At 39.1% G+C, this 19,858-nt stretch overlaps 1 long non-coding RNA gene across 3 annotated transcripts in view; it reads left to right on the top strand.

Annotated features, from left to right (window-relative positions):
- LOC121671078 overlaps positions 1-19,627 on the top strand; it is a 121,433-nt gene extending 101,806 nt beyond the window's left edge. For 2 of the 3 annotated variants that reach the window (XR_006018376.1, XR_006018377.1), the window contains 4 exons: positions 1,809-2,724; positions 8,929-9,046; positions 12,817-16,111; positions 17,194-19,627. This is a non-coding gene — a long non-coding RNA (uncharacterized LOC121671078). The remainder of the gene's footprint in view (positions 1-1,808; positions 2,725-8,928; positions 9,047-12,816; positions 16,112-17,193) is intronic. The other variant, XR_006018378.1, reaches the window with a different exon arrangement.
- Positions 19,628-19,858: the final 231 nt, after the last annotated feature.

Genomic DNA, 19,858 nt, shown 5'->3' with positions numbered 1-19,858 from the left:
GAACAAAAAAATGGAGAAAGCAACTCAAATTAACAGAATAATTTAAGGACATTTATAGCCCATTTTCACTGCCACATTGTGCCAGAAGAGCAAAGCAGCAGAAGTGATAAATAGATCATTGATTTTTATCCCTTTCAGAGCAGCTCTTCTAGTATTTTTAATGAAACATTAAATGATTGTAATGTAAACTGTAACAGAATGGCATAGTTTTATACTTTCTTAATTGGATGCTAATATCCATGTCAGTATTTGCATGAAAAGTGGTGTACTAAGCCAAAATATCAAGGTTTTTAAAACTCATAATCATTCTTCTGCTGATACCATCTGTCAGCTTAATCTTCACCTCCCAGAATTCAAGGAAGCAGGTGCCTTAGGGGGAAGGAAAAGAAAAATTTAGCAGTTGTGAAAGTACAGTAAATTGAGTTTAAACCATGGGCTTGAAATCCCATTTGATTATATAGGCCTTATTAGTTATTAATTGTCAAAGTTGGAAAATAATTAAGAACTGCTGTTGGGGCACTGTCAGTCATCCTCCCTGAAGGAGCTGTGGGACCCACTGCAGGAGGGATGGAGAGCAGCACAAATGCACGGCTGGCACAGCAAACCCCTGATGAGGAATCATGGAGCTGCCTTTGAGAGCACCTGGAGCACCTGAAATTCCCTCTCCAGCAGTGAAAATCTGTGTCCCCTCTGCACTGCAGTGGAGGGGATGTGAAGGAGTCTGAACTGTGGGTGCTTGTGCTTCATTTTTCACAGAACCATTTGGGTTGGAGGGATCTTAAAGATCACCTCAATCCAAGCCCCTGCCATGGGCAAGGGTCCCACCAACTAAATCTGGTTGCTCAGAGCCCCACCCAACCTGGCCTTGATTCTCCTTTGAGCTTTTCATTTTTACAGCCCTCCTGCACATTCATAACCTGCATAGAGCTGTTGTTTAGGAGAAGTCACCTTGTACTTGTCATTTCTATGACACACGTCCCTTAGTGCACCATCAGACATCCAATAAGGAAGCCAAATCCTCAGAAAAACAGGGGAGGAGTGGAGCTGGAGAGCACATCAACTGCTGCAGCCTTTTCTGAAAGCAGAACATATGTGCAAAGCAAGCACACATCTCGAAGATTATCTCAAACCTCTGCAACCCTGCAGGGGCTGCAGGCCAATGTTCTCCTGACAAAAGTAAGAGGGTGCACGTTCAAACCTCTCCCGCTGTTAGCAAATCCTTGAACAAACAGCTACTTCACTAGATTGCCCTAAAGCCATTGTTCTCTCAAAATATTGCTGCTGTTGGAATTTCAGAGACAAAGGAATGCATCAGCCCTGTAAGGTCTGTGTCTGTAGAGCAGCTGTACCTCCACGAGTGGCACAGGTGGGACTTGGCTCCTCTCCCCTGCCAGGGATGGGCTGCAGGGAGGGAAGGCACAGGCTGAGCTCTGTGCCAGGAGACCCTTCACGAGCAGAGTGCTGTGTGTGAGCCCAGTGTGCCCCCTCCACCTCACTCATGCAAAAGGAATCGGCTTCACACACTCAAGTTTGCAAGCAAGCCCATGTGCAGTAAGTGGGAAAACAAGTAAGAATTGCTTCCAAAGTGCCAATCTAAAAAAAAAAAAGAAATCAAGTAAATAGATTTTATTTCATTTCTTTCATATACTTTAAACTAGTATCAGCACTGAAAAAAATATACAAGGCATTTTTAAATGATTTTTTTTGAACAAAAAAGAAATCAAAGTGTTTTAATGTTGAAATGCTTCCATTTTGTCTTCCTTTTTTTTTTTTTTTAATTTAATTTTCTTTCTCTTTTTTCTCCCCAGGGAATACTTGCAGCTTTTCATACTGCTTTGAACAGCTGGTCAGAGGAAAAGGAAGAACTAAAAACTTTATCTACTGATAGCTATTGTGCTGCCTTGCTAAGAACCTGCTGCTGTGGCCTTGCTTGCTTGCAAAGATGTGCCACAAGCAATTCTAAAAAAACTAAAGCAGGATGTAAGAAGTGTGCAGCACATTCATAGGAGGTGATGTTTTCAGGAGTCCCCACGGCAGCACCTGGGGAACCTTGGTTTCAGGTTTTCCAGCTGGGGCATGAGGTACAGTGGGAGGAGTGTAATCCAAGGAAGACAAAGGGGAGAAGAAATAATCTTCATATGAAAAAAATCTTATTTTGGCATAGAAAATTAAAATTATTCCAACAAAATTTTCTTCCAGCCTCTGGAATCAATGAGCACCCATGGCCCTCTCCAGCTCCTAACAGGGCAGAAAATATCAGACAGGATCAGAGCTATAGCACCAGGCAACTAAGCTTTTTTTCATTAATTCTATTTTCATAATGTCCAAAATAAAATTAAGCATGTGGTTAGCTGAACAGGGTGGGCACGTTGGCATGAGGAGAGATACTGTTAGGTTCTAACTTGCAAAGTGGTCTTTTTTTGCCCCAGGATCTAGTTTATGTATGTTAAATCTTTGTACAGAACAGCTTGCAAATTTGAGGTTTCATAAGGTCTTTGTATGTATGTGCATACATATATATACATACATATTTATTTATGTATTTATATAAAAGGCATTGTACTTTTATTGTACTTTGTAATATACATTTACCTGCCTCCCCACATCTCATATGAATTTTCTGAATTATTTGCCCTATGTTTGCTTTTCTGTGATTCCAGAATGACTCAAAGTGATCCTACTGAGCAAATTTCCCAGAGTCAGAGTCCTCAGATTGGTGTTCTGGTAAGTCAGTAGCACAAGACTGAGTTTTAGAGTACTTTAGAAAATGGGATCCCTGTTTTTCTTTTCTCTTTCTTCCTCCTCACCCTTCATTCAGTAAGGAATTGCAGACTACCAGAGGGAGGGGAGTGTTTCATGTCTTTCCTTGTAAGTTGTTTTAAAGCTCAAGTAGTTTATCCTACTTCCATTTATTAAGACAAGACAGCATCTAAAGTGCACAGAGACACATATTCATTTAGCAGTGACAGGTTAACCAGGCTTTCTAAAGAATATTAAACTCTGTTCAATGTGTCATTCTCCAGGTCTTTGTTTGGTCCATTATGGCGAATCTGAATGAGGAATTAAACTCCCACATCAGATAATAGTCAGTGGTTCTGATGTGAGAGAATTTCCATAATTTATCTGCCAAGGTGAAATTCCACCCAGGGCAGAGGACCTGAGCCAGAGGAAGGCAAACCACATCAGCCTGGCATGAGTCTATTGAAGCCTCAAACAACATAAATGCCCCGGGCTGCTCCTTCCAAGGAAACTTTTTTACTTCAAGACATGGAATCACCTCCCTTCTGGAGAAGTTAATTGTGGTTATACCAAAGGCCAGATTAATTTCATCACCATCTTACCAATCAAAGTTGGGTCAATAAGGACCAACATGCTACTTCAAATAATAAAATCCCTTACAAGGGGAGGAATTATTTGCCCTCCCTTTGAAGTATTTCTCTTGGGAAATTAAATGAAGAAGGGCAGAAAGTGACACCATCATCTATTTTATAAATTCTAAGTGTCTTTTCATATTCATAAGCCTTCAAGCCAGAGTTTCTTGTCTTTTCCTGTTGTTTCAAAGGTGATTTGAAACTTTTCTTGTGAGCATGCTGGTCTTACTTTTGGGTTTCACCTACATATTTCTCTAGAAGTCCACTTTAACTCAGAACCTGGCAAGTAATTTAGCACTTATTTATTGAAACATGTGCATGAGCCTTAAAACCACCAGACAGTTGCAGCACAAACATCTGTCTTTTCAAAAGATAACACCCTGTCAAAATGCCCCCGAGCAGAATCTCTTCCCTTGGTTTGAAGTAGAAGCAGCAGCAGCTACAGTAGTTAGAGAGCAAGTATTTTTGGAAAGATGACAGCTGGGTTGTCAGACATTAATGCTGAATTACACAATGCTTGTGTGCTACAGCAGAGATGTAATAAGCAATTATTCTTACATTATCATATATAGGGCTGCCAAAGTACTGTCTGAGAGGCAAGATAAAGGGCTTGGGGTCTGTACTGGTTCTGTTGATGCTGGGGGGTTTCCATCAAACGATGTTCAGTCTATTTTCAGTCTTGTCATCTAAGGAAGTATCAGCTTAAACATCTGTCGTGGCAAAAAGAAATCAACGAGTGGCATCTCCAAGGCAGAATTATCCCCAGCGTGAGGAAAGCAGGCAAGCTAGTTACTGTAACTGCTGCTGATCAGAAGTTAGCTTCTTCATCAGCAGATTTAGTACAGAGAGTAAAATCATATTTACTTAATCTTCAGTGTTGGGAATGTCAACAAATTTCATTGTATTTCACATATGTCATTTTTACACAGTACTGTTAAAAAGATCACTGCAGTTTTCAAAGAAAGTAAGAGGTCTCTGGGTAGTATTTATTTAGATCTTTTCTCATCTGGAAAGAGAAGAAAAAAGAACTCCAGTCAGGGAGAAGGATGAGCAAGCATATTGAATAGCTTCTTTCTCAGAGAAAACAACCAAGCAAGCCTAGGGCTGGAAAAGAGATGACTCAGGGTGATATGACACAGGTCTGTGCAATTATAAATAAAGAAATTAAGAGAAAGGAATTGTTCCCTGTTTCTCAAAATAGAAGAACAAGAGGACAGCAAATGGGCTGTTCAGGTTACAGGTTCCAAACAATCACAAGGTCATTTTCCAACATCCTGTTAAATGGTTAGTTTAGTTAAACTAGTTAGTTAAACAACTAGTCAAATTCATGGCTATGAGCCAGAAATATATTTGAGGTTAAAAGTCCAGCAGCCAAATGGATGAAAGGAAAAAACTCCATAGAAGACTTAGTAGGTGTAATTTCTGCCAGTTGCAAAGTCTTATCCTTGTAATTTTTCCCTAGGAATGCATTGCTAGAGAGTGGCTAAGACCTGATGTGGATGATCTCATGCTCTAAATCACAAGGCTGGAAATTTAACTCATTGCAATTGTCAGGAAACCACTGAAGTCAGGTGACCCATGCAGATTTATTCTGAGGGCCTCTCTATATTTTTGACTATCAGAGAAAAGGAAAGACCTTAGGAAAACAAAAAATATGAACAGAAAAGGAAAAAAACCCGTTATTTTAAAGTCTTTTCATTACCTTAAGATGCCACATATTAGAAATTCTATTTGAAATAGTTGTGTGATTTTCCAAGAAGCACCATTCAACAACTGCTACATCTCACCTCCTGGCAAAGCTTAGATGAGGACAGATGTGACTTTGCTAAACCAAGCTAGGGTGTTATTTTCAGTCAGATTCCTCAAAAAAAAAAAAAAAAAAAAAAAAAACAAACCCAAAACAAAACAAAATAAAACCCAAACAAACCTGGTTTCTTAGATTTCATAGATTTCAGCTCAGATTAAGCAGTAACTCAGCTGGACACGCATGAAAATAGTTGAATCCAACACAATTAAATAAATTTACAGTCGTTAAGAAAGATCAGTGTGTTTCCCTTTCCAGTTGGGGACCATGCAACACCCAACTGCCCAGATACTTTTGGGAAGAATGAAGGGCTTCAAGCACAATAACAACTAAGCAGAAGCATTACTTAGACTATCCAGTGAACGAAATGTGGCTTATGCCATCTGAAGTCAGTTTTGTGTGGCATTAACACATAAATATTTGGTAAGTATGTCACTGAGAGTCACTAAATATTGTTTCTCCTGTTAAACAGGATCTGCTTCCCCTTTCATTTTGGAGAGACTAAAACCAGTGAGATTCTTCTTCTCTCAGCTTGGAAAAGTGAAAGTGAGAACTCTGTGGTGTAGGTGTCTGCCCAGCTGTGGAATTCAGATCACGGATTCCTAATACCTCTGTTCCAGCACACCTGTTTTCCAGCTGGGCTCTGGCTTCGTCCTTCCTCTGGCTGACCCACATTTGGGCTGATAGCTGCCCAAGGACAGTCAGCAATGCCAAATATCCATTCAAGGGAGCCTCTAATGAATCCCCATTGTAATTCCATCAATTGTGCAAAGTACATGGATTAAAAGCTACTTGCCACACAGGTGAATGTTTTCTGGGGCGTGTATTTATTGGTAAGAAAAACTGACTAGCAGGGTACCTGAATTTTATTCACAGCATCTATTCATAGCACACAGACACATTCTATAATTGTAGTCACTATTAAGAAAAATCAACAAAAGGCTACAGCATTATCTGAGCTTCTCCAGCAATTTCCTCTCACACATTAGGCATGCCTTATTTTCCTTTTGTTGTCCAAGGAAGTATTATTTGTATAAAGTTCCACTGTGCTTTAAATAGTTCTCTAGCCGTTTTTCAGAGAAATTAAGAATAAAATTACCTGTTAGTGAACTACTGTTATTCCTTTGTTGCCTCAGATTCTCAGTTTCAGATGTGCTGGGGTTAAAAAAAAGTCCTCCCTAACTCCCCCAAAATCCTCCAGGGAGTCCCTGTCACATTTAATCTTTCCCTGTCTCTCTGTTTCTCAGGGTGTCTTCTGAATAACAGCAGTTTTGTCTATTTTATTTGCTCTTTCTCTTACACACACCCAGTTGAAGAAAAGTAATTGAAACTCTGGCATCTCACCTTGTGGTATCTGTGTAGTTTGAAGCAAGGTATATCTAAAGATCAAATTTCTGCTTATCAACAGCATAAATGTGATCCTGAGCCTGGAGACATCAGTGAACTCTGCAGGAGTTCACTTGCTGAGCAGGTGTTCATGGCCCATCACAGGAAGAGGGATTTGGGGTAGAAATAGCTTTCACCTCTACAAACTGAGTAGCTTTTTGCTGCAATTTGCACCTCTGGACCTACTGGTCAGTACAGAAACACCCAGGTTACTCTGAATGAGTCTGCCAGCCCAGGCTGAACACAATGCCGAGGCACCAAACTGCTGTATGTGTCCTTCCTGGATTTTGCTGTAAGACATAAACTGGGGATGCTGCAGGAGCTCTGTGTCTTGCCACACTTGAGCCACAGCAGCTGCATCTCTTTCTATGTCATTATACATAGACTTCTGCCTTACCATCAGAAAATTCTTCCCATTTTATACAAAACTGACCATTTGCCTTCAGCTAAGCAATTTCTTCTTCTTTTTTTTTTTTTAAGTAGAAGCTTGACTTTTTTTAATGTAAACTTCTAAAAATAAAAATAATCACCAGCGTTAAGCAACCCCCTACAGGAATGAAGCAGAAACAGGCCAGTCAGACCTCATCAGAGAAGACAGTCTTCTGTTGAGATAAACCACCCTGCTATTTCCCAGAAATTGAAGTATCTCATGGAAAACATCCCTGCATCTGGAAACAGGTCTGAGCCAGGATTCATTAGACTGCCTTCCAGAAGGGGGGAAACTTTAGCCCTGGGAAAGGCTTTGAAGCACTTGTGGCTTCCAGGCAGCGCCTTCCTTGTGGCCCCTCAGCAAGGAGTTTCCTAGAAGCTGTGGGCAGCCCTGTCTGCAGGTCACCCCTGCAGGGGAGGGGCTGACAGAGCCCCCACCCTCCAAACCTGACCCTGTGTGTGGCGGGGGGTGGGGGAATTCTCCCCAGTTCTCCTGGTGCCAGCTGTGGTGTCCCAGGTCTGCAGAGCTGTGAAATTACTGGGAAGATCTTTGGACATCTGTCTGAGCTGCCCAGGATTTTGGAGAGCACCTTGAAAACATGTTTTACTCCTTCCATACCTTCATGGAGAAAAATTTGGTTGCACCAACAATTGTCTAATTTGAGGTCTTTCTATAAAACTGCTATGCTGGATGGAACAATTTTGGACCCTGAATTGATCAAAGAATTCTATTCCCTAAACATCTCCAGTGCAGAGCTGCTCTTGTTTCTAATAGTGTGTGCTTACATCCTCTCCTTGCATTTCTATCGATAGAGACACATTTAAAACCTTAAAGCTGATATTTTTTTTAACCTAGTAATTGAATGTTAGGCTTCTCAAAGTCTTTTCCAGGGATTTATGCTTTAATTTCATTTTCAAAACCTCACTCTTACTAAGCAACAGTGATATTGGGATATTAAAAAGTTAATTCTGTGATGATTTTTACTAGTCCCATCTTCTTTCAGAACTTCACAAATTATCATTTTGTTATTATGGTCTGCTGGAAACCTATTCTTAGTGTGAATGATAAGACAGGTGTTTGTCATTTTGAAGACTCCAGTAAAGGTATTTTAAGGCAGTACTTAGCAGCATAAATTAAGTGTTCTCTAATAATCTATGTGGAATGTTCAAGAATATTTTCCATGCAATTATAAAAATAGACTAGGGAAATTATCACACATTCTCAAGATTGGATTACATTTTTATGTCTTATAATAGAGCAGTTAATTTCTGGCTATTTCTTCCAGGACCTAACCCCAGTTGCTGGCTCTTTCCAGACACACAAATGGCACAGACAGCTAAGTTAGAGTGGCATCAGTGTCCCAAGTAGGTCTTGGGATGTTTGTCCCATTGCTTGGGATCACTGTGTGGTGGGATGTTAGTGGTTCCAGAGGGGAAAAAAAAAGTCACAGTGAAACACCAGCCAGAAAATGGGTAATTAATGGATGGAAATGTTCTCATGCTCCACCTCTGACTGCTGACTTTCTCTGCAGTATATTTTCTTCTGCTTTTGCCCAACTCGTTTTGTGTTTTACTGTATCCAGTGAAACAGGTTGGAGTGTTTCCCTTGTGAAATCAAAATGAAGCAACTACACAGCCTTGCTGTCAAATCCTTTTTTTTTTTTTTTAATTTTCCCTTGATTTGAACTCTCCTGTTTACGCAATTCTTCACAGTTCTTTGTATTTCCATTCTAAGTATTTCCTATGCAAACACGGCCTTAAAATATCTGCTGGCTGCTTTCCGTGCCTTATGTTTTAGCCAAGCTATATCTAAATTACCTTGAATTTCTTTTTTTAGCTCATGTGAATGCTTACAATTCTTTGGTTAGGTTTTTTGCAGGGTGTTTTAATGCTGTGCTTTGCCATTCCTCTCACCATCAATGCCCTCTCTCCCATCAGCAGCGAATTTACGGCTCTGGGATGTCCAAGGGCAGCTGCTGGATCACACCGTGAGGATTCCTGCTGAGCTCCTGTTGTGGAAGAGCTGGCACAGACAGGAAGAAAAGCTGCTTTTAAGGTATGGTAAGATAAAAAAGAGTAGCTGCAGCTCTGTGAGAAGCTCCAGGGTTGCTCTTGCTCCCCTAGGATAGTTGACTGTACACACATTTTGTCTGGATGCCCATTTTTATTTTAGGCATTCGTTAGAATGGGGCCTCTTTTTTATAAGAGATATTTTCTTATTACAGTTGGTCTTTGATCTCCAAGTGGAGGTTCAGGCACAAGTACAATTTGCAATTATTTCTTAACAGCAGAAATTATAATAGTAGTTGTATTGCCTCTTTTAAAGTAAGTTTTGTCTCTGCTAGTGAATATCTGCAATTTGAGCTATTGTTCCTCAGTTGAAGGTGGGGTTTTTTTTTTACAATGAAGAGTTCTATTATCAAAGAATTGAAGAGTTCTTTGGGTAAACAAACCTCCTTTAATCTCCTTATCCTTTCACTTGGATCATTTATTCACTATAGATCTAATAATTGCGAGGAAACCCATACAATATTTTGTTCTTTTAACTGACAGTGAGGTCAACATAACACAGGTGGCCTTTTTCCTTCTTTCTCATTCATTTTGGGAAAGGTGTGGTGGTCAAAGGACACCGCCACAGTCCAGAGTCCTAATGTCCCTAAGGGCAATGAGGCAATGACCTCGCTTTCTTTGTCTAGCTGTGAATTTTTAGAAGATTTGGGAAGATTTATCTTCTTGGGGAGGCTATGAATTTTCATTTCTTTTGAAATTTATTCAAACAAAATGAGCACAAGTCACTTTTAAATACAAAAGTTTTGTTGGTTTTTTGTTGTTTTAACTGCATAACTGCAGCTGACTGATGTGTTTTCTGCCTGAGAACCTGGGTTAGTACGTGGTGTGAAATATTGCTACATGCCTTTCAGGAAGTAGAAAGCCCAAATATTGTTGCTGTGCAGCAGAAGTGATGGGGTTCTTGAGAATATTAGTGGTGAGCAGTTACTCAGGTTAATAAGCAGGATGTCTGCAGTCCACTAAAGAGCATTGGCAATCACTCAGACACCTGAGCGCTGTACAGGTGCATGTTCACACCAGAAAATGTTCAAATATATTGCTGAAAATACATAACATTTCTGTGAATAAATGAAGCTCAGAGTCATGCTTGGTTTACTCGCAACCTAACTAACAAAAGATTAAATGTGAGTGGGAGATGCATGACTTGAGATCTAATCAGTGGAAACACACGGCAGAATGAATGAGAAAGTGATTAAATGTGTAAAATAGGGACTGGGAACTGGACTTGGAGCTCTCAGCATGTTGTTGGGCTCTCTCTGTGCAGCGTTGCACTCACTGTGCACTGTTCTGCCTCAGTAAAGGGCAGTGGGTGGCAAATCCAGGCCTGAAACCCTGTGCCTGGACATACCTGAGTGAGCCAGTGTTTGGTCTTTTGTGATTTATTCCAGGGATGCAGAAGGGAGGAAAGGGTCCAAACCCACATTCCTCAATTAGCCCAGGCTCTATTAAGTGGCCTTTCTGCATTTGCAGTTCCCTATATCTTGATAGATAGTCGTTAATAATTTTAATGATCTTCAACCAAAACAACCTGGCATCTCAATATGAGCAACTTGTCAGGGCAGGTAAATGTACAGGGCTTCATAAAGTTGACAGTGGCTCTCTAGGCAGCAACTGCTCTTGATGGAAGGTCCCCAAACTGCTTAAGGTGTGTTTGAAATATTAAAATAGAAATGGCTGCTTTGTTTCCTGGCTGGCTCCAGTTTGAGCTTTAGGTCACATCAAAGTCAAAGTGTATTTTTTAATGATCAGTGCTAGCTGTGGTGCTGAACCTTGAGGGATGATGGGGGAAAAGGGGCATTAGGACTAAACTGGTTTCTCTTTAGGATGCTGGGAAGAGAAAGGCAAGCAGGATCTAGCAGGTAGTGGCAATGATAATGTTCCATAGTCACTTTTCAGTGTATCTCAGTCAGAAACAGAAACAAAATTACTTCATTGACACTAAACAGGTAATACAGCCTCCATGCCTGGCTTATTACAAATAATTAAGAAATATAATAAGAATACATATGTGTGAAACCTAATATTATTCACAATGTCTGGTTGGACTTCAGACCATTATTGGCATTGTGAAGTGCGTCCAAATTTGAGGTTATTGTCCTTAACTGACCATGATTTCTTCCGTCCAACAGCTTGACAAATGACACAATGGCAAGTTTTGGATAATTAAATAAATATATATAAATTAATGCTCAATATTTCTCCATTCCACTGTTCCAAAAGACCTTTAACAAATACATTTTCAAGGAAATTATAACTCTCTTTGTGTTATGAGTAATGCAATATTAAGCATATACCTCAGCTCTTGAATTATGGCTTCATCTTTGATGTTGGTGATCAAATATTCATTCCCTTGATTATTCAAATAATTAGACATTTTATCAGTTTCTTTGAAAAGCTCAGAAGTAAAGAGCCAAATCCCTTGAAGGGCTGTTCAATATTTAGTTTACTGTCAGCAGAAGAGTCATCAGGCAGGAGGATACTGAGACAGGGGGAAAAAATTGTTGTTGCAGAAAGTCTCAGATTTTCAAAGTGAATGCTTTACAACCTTTGCTGTGTTGTAGTTACTTCTTGGTAAAAAATTGGAGGCCAGATCCACACCTGAGGATACTTATCACAGTTTCAGGAGCTTCAACGGAAACAGAGCCATCCCTTACACAGAGGAAGGGTCTGCTCAAGCATCCATTCTGCTTTGACTTAAGTGGTGTTCAAAGACAATACCATGAGGAAATTCTGCTTCTCACCCTTGCAGAAGAGGTGGTGCAAGGCTTCCATTTTTATGCACAAAAATAGAATTAAAGATCATATATAATTAAAACTGGAGATGTAAATTCCTCAGTTTCTTTATGAACATCAAATAGTGGCACCAATGAAATCCCAATGTTTTTAAGGTTTTAATTTACCAGTGGCATAAAAAGAAAAATTAATATTTAGATCTTTTTTATGCTTTATTGTTTCAAGCTTTCTGACTGCTGTGTGGATGTTGTGGAACATTAGAATAAAATCAGCTCAATGTTCATGCGTAATGTGTGAGAAGTTCTTTCCCTGCTGTAATTTCTACTCTTTCATTCTAATTGTCATCAGCAGAGGATGCAGGCTATAGCTGTCTTGCTAAAGATAAATACAAATATAGCTACAGTATTTTTTGTTCAATTTATTCACCCTGGATATATACACCATATAAAGTGTATCTCTAAAGAAAGATAAAGAGAGTATTTCAGTGTATGTGCAGGGTAGAAACGGGAGGTGTAGAATGTATGTGCTTTTTTGTTGAGAGACAAAGTATAACAATGTTTTCCATCCCTTTCTGCTACAGATTTTGGTTATGCCTCCATGCTCCAGATGCTTATGGAGGCATGCAGAAATAGAGTCTCAAAAAAAGTCAGAAATTGCTTGACTTAAGTATTAATTATTTTACAATTTCAATCATTATATGTATTATCTATAAAAAAAGAGTTCACCACAAATGCTTCATAATAAAATACTGTTATACCTGTATATCACTGTGGGTATCATTTTATGTACATAAGTTCATAACAAGTTTGAATGTTTGAGTTCACCATCCTAAACTACCCCATTGCAATGAATAATACAAAGAGTTAAAACCAAAATGGTTTGAGGTTTTTTTCTAACTTAAGTGTTTGAGATGCTTTTATGCACATATGAATAGTTAAAAAATTTCTGAATAAAAATATGTGCTGTCCATCTTCAAGCACTACATTTTCAAGAGGCTTTTCTTTTTCCTTCATACTGGATCAGAAATAGAAACATTGCAGTTGTTACAAAGTAGACAAGAAGAAAGAGGACAACTGGGAACATTAAAAGGAGGCAAGTATTTTTATTTTCATTTTGGTTTTGCTACCCTTCCAACTAAGACATGACCTCACTGGTTTCTTTCCTTCAAGAATTTTTTATTCATATTGAGAGAATCCAGGGTTTCTATGAAACTCAAAATGCTAAAATAATTCTTTAAGCAGTATATAAAGAATTCACTGTCTTGCAAAGGCCAAACAAGTTCAAGTGCCACCAAAACAATTCACTGCCCTTCTCTGATGGACACTATCATTGCTGAGGAGGATGGGGTTTGCACAGATTTATTGCTGGCAAAATACCAGCAAAGACTGAGTGGTGTTCAGCTGGGCCGTGGACTGGAAGCACTGCATGAGAAACAGAAATCAGAGTCAAGGGAACACATCATGGAAGGGCTCTCCTGCCACAAAGCCCTGCCATCGACTGCTGTAACAAATCCACAGCCACACGTAGCAGTGTTGTCAGTTCATACCACTGTCCACGTGGAACAGCAGTCATGACTGCAGCTGAGTGCGTCCTCAGCTTCAGAACTTTGTAAACATCAGTAGGAAGGGAGGCAGAGTGTTGAATAGAGATTGAGTGTTTGTTCTTCGAACAGCACCTGCTTAGGAGGTGGAAGCAGAGCTTTCACTGACAGCTTCCTCAGCAAAATACCAAAAGGGTTTCCTTAAGAGAGCCTGTGGGTATCCAGAGAAGACCAAAGAAAAGGAAGGGAACTCCATTGTCTCTGACAGCTCAAAGAAGTGGAGTGGAGAGCAATTGTCCTGGTGAAGAACCCGCAGAGGAGATGGGATTCTGCACAGAAAACACTAAATTTGACAGGCAATCAAGTCAACATATCTAACACCTAAAGAATCTTTCTGAAGCCTTTCTCAGTTTTCTCTTTTTGGGGGGGTTGTGATGTCTGAATAGAGTGAATTTGAAACTGAGCCAATGGTCCTTAATCACAGCAAGATTTTACAGAGAAGCCTGCAATATGAGCAAGAAATAGAGAGACAAATATTCTGCTTGAAAGCAGCTGATTAAACATGTAACTTCTTTAACGGGGAGATGTGAGTAAACAGAATCCTAAGTGGAAATTCAATATATTTTTGTATTATTTCATACACCAAGATGTAACCTTTATAGTTCTCCAAGTGTTTAGAAAGCTGGATGCATAGTTCTAGAACAGACCTTGTCCTACAGAAACTGCTGAGCACAGCTTTTATATTGTTGTATCAATGCAATTTATTTACTGTGAAATGTTCACATTACTGAATCCTATTTTTCTCCCAGCTGGTCACACCATGGAAAGCAAACCATCCAGTTTAAATAAATAAAACAATACCATTGTGCTGGTAAGTCAGAAGATAGTAATTCTGTGTAATGGAAATGCAAATATGAATGCAATTGTTATTTCATGGATAAATGGAACTTGCAAAAAGGTGGTGCAATGTTTTTCCCCTCTTTTGTTCATCTCATCATTAGGTCACACACTAACCCATCCTTCATTCACCATATTCCATACACTTTAGTGCACTTCTGGTGGGAACAAATGGTATTTCAAAAGGGTTTATGAACATTTCTTTTCTGATCTAATAGGTTGGTGAGCAGAGGTTGAGGCATCGAATTACCCAAGGTCTCCAAAAGTTATTTCATAGACACATCCTCTTTGCTGAAGATTACTTCAGATAATAGCTGTTTGCCTGTGGGTCTCTTTTTCACGTTAGAGTGTATTCTCAGTACAACATCCTTTTAGGCAGCTCTCAGCACTCCAGACAATAAGCTACTTACTCACTCTGTCCTCCCTCTATTTTTGCACTCATTAATTTAAGAACAAATGTATAAACAGTCTTAAAATTCCAATAAACATTCTTATTGCCATAATTTTTTTAGTGCTCTAAAAGATGGTGAATATTTTGCTAATATTGTTTGTTTATTCTTTTTTTTTTTTTGTTTTTCTATAAACACAATGAAGTTTAGAATGGTCTGGGGTTATGAGAATCAGGATTGCAAAGTTAAAGGTAGGCAGAGGGAGAACATAATTAGTGAGGGGCAGGAGCTGAAGGCTGTACTAGGCAGATTTCTGAACCACGATGCAATGCAGAATGAGGAACTGAAAGCCTGTATTTCATGGTTCTCATATTAATCCTCCTTTAGTACTTCTAGTATGTGCACTGTCCTTGAAAAGAGGGGCCTGTGCACAGAACATTCCCCCACCTCATCTGTGGTGTGCAGCTCTCAGGGACAGGGGAGACTCACTCCGAGCAGCAGCTGCCTTTCTTGGTGCTTATCCAAGGCAACTGGAACTGTGAAACTTCTGAGGATCACCTTTCACATTAAATCTGTTTTCTTCAGGAAATAAATTCTCACTTCAGCTTGGCCTGTGCTATATAAGTATACAAATCAAGAAGTGTTTCCGATTGAAAGGGCACACAGAGATTGTTCCAGGCTACTAATACCATCCTTGTGTGAAACAAAGAGAGATAACCAAGAGGGGGCTCAAAAGTGATAATCCACACACAAAAAAGTGCTATTTTTCCCAAGACACTACACCTTCATCACCACTTGCTCAGAGAAATAGTGCTTTCTTTGTATTTAGTGACACTTACAAGGATTACTGCTAAAAGATGTAAAAGGATTCAATACCTGTATTAAGGCTACAGTATTTGAAAATAAGCTGATAAAGAGCTCAAAGATCTGGATGAGAACAGCAAAATATTGATATTTCAACACACAATGCTGCAATGGCAGAAGAAATTTCAAACTATCTTCTAACCAATGACTTTTACGGTCTCATCCTCAATATCTTTGAATCTGAACATCATTTTATCTTCCAGCTGAGTCTGATTCAATTCCCCCATAAAGGACAGAAAAACTTTCCATTAGTTTCAGTGTGGGCTAAGTGAGGTGTCATGGACAAGGTGAAACAGATAAATGAGCATTTACAGAATCAGGTATGAGCATTCCTGAATCAAAAAGGGATGATATGGTAATATATAGTACCCTATGGGAATGCTGAGCACCTGGAGAATGATTTTCATGAGGATGTGTCCTGCCTTACAGCTGGGACTGCCTCCTCTGAGGTCATCACAGTGTATTGTAAATACACAGCCTTATGTAAACTACCCCACATCAAGACAGGGACGAAATGGCACCACAAAAAGTGGGGTACCCGAGTCTCTGCTGGGTTCTGCATTGCAGAATGAAGCCTGAACCATTTCAACATCCTCTTGGCCCAGGAGAATATCTACACACCTGAAAGGTTAGTTTGAAATTCAATTTGTCCTCTATATTCTATAAAGGTATTTCTTTAATTCGGCATGGTAGAACCAACTATGTAATAAGGCGCTTCTCTTTTCATACTTTTAAAATAATACTTTCCCGAGTTATAGGTAAAAAGGTTTTCATCTGCAGGAGATAAGGGTAGCAGATTGTCCAGTAATATGGATGATTTTTCTTGCCTGTCTGGAATTTTTATTACAATGATAGATCCTTCACAGAGCAAAGAAAATGACAGGGAAAACATCGACAGCATTCTCCAGTGCCTGCTGAGGTCCTTAGCCTTTAAATATTTCAGGCAGCATCTCTGATTCGGAATGAAAATGGACAAATGAAAACATGGACTGAGTTCTTCAGGATGGGGGTTGCAGGAAGAGCTAGAGATGAGATTTATCAGGGTATGGAATAGGTTTCTAGTGGAAAGTTATGGCAAATTAGCCTGAATATAGTACTCAGATATATGGCAGGAAGCAATTCCAGAGAGTTATGGCAATAAACAAAGTAGCCTCCAGGTCTTTTTCATCTGGACAGTTTGGGAATGAGTCTGTGATTGGTTTCTCTCATGGCACAGTCTGCAGCTGGTAAGCAAGGAGGGGAAAAAAGTCAATATTATTTTTTTAGAAGTGTTCCCATTATTTTGCTCTCTGGCCAGTACTCACTAGTGTATAAGTCAAGTTCCCACTTACTCTATAGCACCCTGGAAACAATTTTGACTGTAGAAACAACCAATAGCCTCTTGGAGGTGGTGACAGGAAAGTAGGGAGGCAGAACCAGGAGGGAAAGACCAAAACTGCTCATCTCATCACTCCTCCCACTGCTGTAAGAGCACTCAGCTCAAGAGAACATTTTTTTCAGGCCATGTTCAGTCTGCCACAGTTTTAAAATCTCAAGTGATGGGGAATATTTTCTCACCACTTACTGGGAAGTTGGAGTCTGTCAGCTCCAACTAATAAATATCTGGTTTGATGGTGACATTTACAAGTCTTCTGCTCCACTGAGCTCAGTGCACAACAGCTCACATCCCAAAGTCAGCTCCTTAATTATCTTGTCCTTCCCCCTTGTCAGGAATTCATCTGATGATGTCCCAGATGGATGTGCTACACCAGTGAAGAAGGTTTTGCCTTCAACAAGCCTTTCTGGGATCCTGAGGACACCTGGCACGGCAGGAGGAAGTGACTCAGCAGTTGTTTCAGTGCTTGTTCCTCCGACCCCCACAAGATTTTCCTGAAAATGCATTTGTTTGAGTCTTATTCAACTTTTTCATCACACATTCAACAGAAAGAGAGAAGAAAAATCTTCCCTCAAACAATGTTCTGTATTATTGAAGGCAGTTTGGGGAAAAGATCTTGTATCTAGGACAGGGTAGAATATAAATTAACAGGGAAAGGACATGAGGAAGTTTAACACAGTGTATAGAAACCAGGATTTTTTCATAATAAAATTCTTGCTTTTTAAAGAGGCATGGACTCTTTCTCCTTCTTCACAGATTTTCCACTGAAAATTTCATATTAGCAGTCACAATATAGGGAGAGAAGAGACCAGAAGATCCTGTTGCTCTGTAATTGCACCTATTTTTCTCTCTCCTTCATGAAACATTATGGTGAACAAATAAATATAAACTTCACACTTGTGGAATGATATCTTCTTATATGCAGAAATTAATTATAAATCCTTCCAAAGTAAATCCTTATGATCTCATCAAATTACTGTATTAAAAATCATCATAAAAATATCTTTTCATGTGAGACTCTCAAGTATATGAAATGTAAATTAATTCTCAGAAAACCAGCCTGAATGAATACATTAGGCCTATTCTGTGGGTGGTTATACAGACACTTTGAAAATTTTTTGTTCATATCTTCTATCACCTACAGTGGCACAATAGTAAAACTCTCAAGCCTTCCATCTAATTTTCTGCAACCCTGGCACAGGAATTAGACTTTGGAACAAAAATACTCTGAGATTTCATTAAATTGTTTTATTCCTGAGCACCTGAAATTTAAAAAAAAAAAAAAATCCACAAAATACTCAATATGTTCTTTGACCAAATAACTCTTTAGAGATTAAGAGATGAAGGGATCATCTCTATTTACTCTGAGAAAGCTATACAGCATACATAAAAGCAAGGTGAACAAATATGTACTAGCACTAATCCACAATTCTACCAAAGTTTTGAAAATACACTTTCCTAGAAGATTTAATACTTTATCTAAAGGTAGGCAGGTATTTCAGACAGAGGCCTGTCATTGTTTTCATTAACTTAAATGATGGAAGACAGTACTCACGTAAAATTTACAGTGTACATTAAACCATCAAGGGTAAAAACATTCTTGAAGCCAGCATTAAGATTCAAAATGATCTTGATAAATTGGAAAGATGCTCAAGATTCAACGAGATGACAATGGGCAAGTGGCAATGTCCTATTCAGCATCACAAGAGAAGAACAGAGCTGAAGTGCCTGTGAACAGTGCAGGACTGTGGCAGAAGTGTGAATCTCACCTGCCTGTATAGTAACAGCACTGGCATATATAAAACATGGGAGGTTATCATTCTTTGGTGCTTGGCACTGATAAAAGTGTCATCCAGAGAACATCACTCAGGACTAAAGTAATCTTGAAAAAAAAAAAAAAAGCTAAACAAAAGACTGAAAAACTGTATATAAATTGGCAGGAGTTGAGAAGCATCAAGAACAACAGGAGTTTTAACAAACATCTCTGCATAAAGATAGAATAAATTGTAGCTTTTGTTTGCTTGTTTGTTTCCAAAAAAGAGAGACAGAGAGAAGAAGAAGAGAGAAGGGAATAATGACAGTTTTGATAGTGAGAGTTTGTTTTTAATCTATAATCCATTCAATATCAAAAGATGCAACTGAGGACAAACCAACCCCACAAGACTGAAGACGGTGATGTGTTTATTTTGCTTAGAAGATCTATAAAATGGGTGTAGAACCAAACAGCCACAAGTGCAAGATACAAAGCAACTCAGTCCTTCCTCAAGACAGTTCTGTACCATTTTTTACTTCTGAGAAACACCATGATACTTGTGCAGAGCAACAGGGAAGCAAAACAGTGGAACTGACATTAAACATACATTATTCTCCAAATGTCAAAAAGAAGAACTATCTACATTATTCACCAGGTTAATAATAGTCAAACAAAGACTATTCTTTCCCTTTTGTGACTCAACCTACAAAAGCTCTCTCATTACTAAGGACAAGACACCAGAATTAAGATTGCATCCACTCTCAACAACAAGCTCCACACAATTCTCTCCAGCTGTTCTTTCCTACAATTCTGACACACAATATAGGCTAAGAACTTTTAGATGCTGAATCCCATGTAATGCTGTTAACTGCAATAAGTATCTCTGCTGACATAAGGCATATTCAGTCACAGTTAATAAAGGCAAGCAGTAAGCATTGGATTGGAAAAAAATACTTAACATTCCAAGGTGGGGTGGGTTTTTTAATTTTTCAAAAATGTCTGATTTGTTCATTTAATAGTGGCATTGACTAAAGACTGGAAAACTTGTATCCTTGGTGGTGGAAATGTAAATGGTATTCATCTTTAGACCTAAGCAAATAAAAGAACATAATTCCTATAGTCCCTCATAATTAGATACTTAAGGTGGATTTTGGAGCAAAATATTAAGTACAGATATGCTTAAGTAGCTGTCATAACCACTGAGTGCTAAGGCAGAAGGTGTTCAAAGGATAGCATTTAGGAATTTT

Source organism: Corvus kubaryi, unplaced genomic scaffold (genome assembly GCF_017639235.1).
Source record: "Corvus kubaryi isolate FWS band 111438036 unplaced genomic scaffold, C.kubaryi_AGA036_p1.0 37397, whole genome shotgun sequence".
In the NCBI taxonomy this organism is placed as follows: Eukaryota; Metazoa; Chordata; class Aves; order Passeriformes; family Corvidae; genus Corvus; species Corvus kubaryi.
This window is presented reverse-complemented; position numbering and strand designations above follow the sequence as displayed.